At 39.9% G+C, this 3,711-nt stretch overlaps 1 pseudogene across 1 annotated transcript; it reads right to left on the bottom strand.

Annotated features, from left to right (window-relative positions):
- Positions 1-2,996: 2,996 nt before the first annotated feature.
- On the bottom strand, positions 2,997-3,408 carry LOC100395868 (SNARE-associated protein Snapin pseudogene; annotated as a pseudogene). The gene has a single exon (XR_013521744.1). The product of XR_013521744.1 is annotated as an SNARE-associated protein Snapin pseudogene (transcript).
- Between the last annotated feature and the right edge of the window lie 303 nt (positions 3,409-3,711).

Here is a 3,711-nt window from a genome sequence, read left to right as displayed (position 1 = left end):
ATTCCAAACTTAAATAATTTAAAATTTAAATCAAAAAACATCTACAAGCTATTAATACCTGCATGACACATTACATTTACAAAGTGTTTTATATGATTTCATGCAGGCAGGGTAGCAACATTGCCTGTCATTTGCTCCAGATCTTCCAAATGGTAAGGAATGTAGACCTAGGTCTCCTAACTTCCTGCTTGGCCTTGACAGTAGAAAAGGTTGTCCCAGGAACTGGCTTGAGACAGTGACAACATCAAATAAGGAGAGACATCCCCAAAGAGTGCTGTAACCTCTGGCGACTGGATAAGGTGCGGAATAGGATGGAGGTGTAAGATAGTGTAAGATCAGTCAAATATGGAAAGGCAATGGAGGGGAGGCAAGGTTTGCTTAAGAGACTGATGGTTTAGTGTTTGGAATAAAATGTTCCGTGAGCAACTGTAAGAAAGTGCAAGAAGGGATGAAGCGTGACTTCGCTGGCAATAAAACATTCAGAATAAGGCTTTCCCCTCTGTGGTGAGTTGACCCACCATCATGGCGTGACTCAGTCTCCCACAGCTGACTGTTCCAGCACATGTCACTTTTATGCCCTGAAGTAATCACACAATGATACCCATTTTATTACTTAATTGTGAGTGTCTTTCACCATTGTGCAAGTTACTATTAGGCCAATTGCCACCCTATAAGGAAGGACATAAATTTGAGTCCGCCACGTTGAAGTTCCAACTCTGTTTCCTCCCCTTTGTGACCACGAGCTTCCACCTTGTTTGATCTGTACCATGGTGATTTTTAAAGTTCACCCAGTGAAATTATTGTGGTCATTATATTAGAAAACAGAAAGTTTCTAACGGCAACTGACAGGGAGCCAGCACTCGGAAATTCATTCTATTCTTTAAACCTCTCTCACTAGATGCGTGTAAGGACAAAATAAAAAATTGGTGTTTTAAAAAATATCAACTCCAACAAAAGGGTCTTACTGAGGGAACACTTAGAGACTTGTTTTGCCAGTTCTCAGCATCTAATAAGTTGTTTGTGATTTAATTCATTCATTTATTCATTCTTCACAACGAACCCATTTTCCTTTAAAGCTGTTAGTCAAGTGCCTTAAAATGTCTGTAAGATGTGATTTCATGATATTCCTCCTAAGACCTTAGTCCACTGAAAAACTCTAAGTGCCTTAAATCATCCTAAGTTTCTTAAATAAGTCCCCTGAAGTATTACTTACAGTGGTAGAAGATTGGAAACTACCAAAATGGCAAAAAGATTAAATATACTATTTAATATGCACAATAAAATACTAGATTCTCCAGTAGAAACTTCATGAAGAGATAGTTTATAATCATACAGACAAATATGTATGCAATAACATATGAAAACAAGCGGAATGTATATATGTGTGTGTACATATTTATATGTATGTACATACACACATATTTAATCACAAAATATAAATAGAAAAAATCAAATACTTAAATATGAAATTAATAGGAAACTGGGTAAAAAATATGATGAAATCTTTGTGTGGTATAGAAGAATATTTAATACTCTACAAAACTGTATATGTTATATTAAGTAGGAATAGTGGATTACAAAGCAGGATGTACAATATGGTCCAAATGTTTTTTAAAACATTCTTATTTTTATATAAGCACAGAAGAAAATGGATATAGCCCTTCACACCTAAAGGAGTAGTAAGTGAATGGCGGGATTATAAGTGATTTTTATTTTATTCCTGCTTTTCTGATTCTCAAATATTCTACTGTCAACATGCATTTTTTGGAATTAGAAAAAGACCCTTCCAGTAATAATGTGTAGTTCTTTTTTTTTTTTTTTTTTTTTTTTTTGCTACCTGAGTAGCTGGGATTATAGGTGTCCACCACCATACCCGGCTAATTTTTTTTTTTATTTTTAGTAGAGATACAGTTTCTTTTTTTTTTTTTTTTTTTTGAGAGAGAGAAGGAGAGAAAGAAAGAGAGAGAGAGAACAGGAATATTGCTTCATTCTAAAAATGGGTATTAATAATGGCCGATCAATATTTTGTGTATTTAAAGTGGACAATGTATATTTTGTGTATATAAAATGGAGAGCTCTATAAATATTTATTGGGTTTACTTGTTCTGGATCTGAGTTCAAATCTTGGATATCCTTATTAATTTTCTGTCTCATTGAGTCTAAATCTCGTTATGGGTCTTATGTATCTGGGTGTTAAGATCTCTTATTGTTGCATTGATCCTTTTACCACTGTATCTTTGTGTTTTGAAATCTATTTTATCAAATGTGAGAATTGAAACTCCTGCTTTTTGTTTATTTATTTTTGTTCTCCATTTGGTTGGTAAATTTTTCTCCAACCCTTTGTTTTGAGTTTTTGTGTATCTTTGGATATACCATTAGGTTTTGGCTGTATCTTTTGACTGGGGGATTTAGTCGATTTAAATTTAGGGTTACTGCCATTTGATGTTAACTGGCTATTTTATCCATTCGTTGATGTAAATTCTTCTTTATGTTGATGCTCTTTACTTTTTGGTATATTTTTAGAAAGGCTCATACTGGTTGTTCCTTTCTATGTATAATGCTTCTTTCAGAAGTTCTTGTAAAGCAGGCCTGGTGGTAATAAAATCTCTCAGTACTTGCTTGTTCATTAAAGATTTTATTTTTCCTGGCCGGGCGCAGTGGCTCACACCTGTAATCCCAGCACTTTGGGAGGCCAAGGCGAGTGGATCATGAAGTCAAGAGATCAAGACCATCCTGGTCAACATGGTGAAACCCCGTCTCTACTAAAAATACAAAAAATTAGCTGGGCATGGTGGCACGTGCCTGTAATCCCAGCTACTCAGGAGGCTGAGGCAGGAGAATTGCCTGAGCCCAGGAGGCGGAGGTTGCAGTGAGCTGAGATCGCGCCATTGCACTCCAGCCTGGGTAACAAGAGCAAAACTCTGTCTCAAAAAAAAAAAAAAAGATTTTATTTTTCCTTCAATTGTGAAGCTTAGTTTGGCAGGATATGAAATTCTGGGCTGAAAGTCCTATTCGACTTTGCTCTCCTGCGGGCTGTTTCCTTGGCAACACTGTGGTTTAGCCACCTCAGCCGTCCTGAGCATTCTGTAGAATGTTGTTGACCAAGACAACGCGTCGCTGAGCATTAAGTAGCTTCTTAACATAGGGGTCAAGATCCAGGGCCACCTTCTGATCCTCATTGATGCGGCACAGTTCTGTGGCTAGGTTATCAATTTGCTCCCGGAGCTCCACCTGGCTCTCTCTGACGGTGTGCACGTGAGAGTCGAGCTGCTGCACAGCAGGTCGCAGGAACTCCAGCAGCCCTTCAGCGAAGAGGTCGCGGCCTGTGGGCCCCGCCACAGGGGTCCCTGCCCCCGACACAGCAGCGGAACCAGCCCCTGCCCTCATGAACAGTCCGGATACCCGGAACCTGCCACGAGGGCCACCGGGAACCGGAGCCGTGCCGCACTGCCAGAACTACACATTATGAAATTCTGGGCTGTAAGAGTCTGTTCAACTCTTGTGGCCGGCGCAGCAGTTTTGCTGGCGCCTGGGCGCGGCAGCTCTTCAAGTAGAGTAAACGGGACTGGTTCCCCTACTGACCTGAGTTTGGAGCTCCAGGAAGGCAGAGCCGCTTGTTGAGGACTCAAGAAGGAAGCCAGACCAGAGATTCCCAGGCAGAAGAGCACCATCAGTCTTATGGCTGCTGTTTTGGCCAGCGCAGTGGGTTGC

Source organism: Callithrix jacchus, chromosome 8 (assembly GCF_049354715.1).
Source record: "Callithrix jacchus isolate 240 chromosome 8, calJac240_pri, whole genome shotgun sequence".
NCBI classification, from domain to species: Eukaryota; Metazoa; Chordata; class Mammalia; order Primates; family Cebidae; genus Callithrix; species Callithrix jacchus.
Note: the sequence above shows the minus strand (reverse complement) of the source record. Positions and strands in the feature narration are given on the sequence as shown.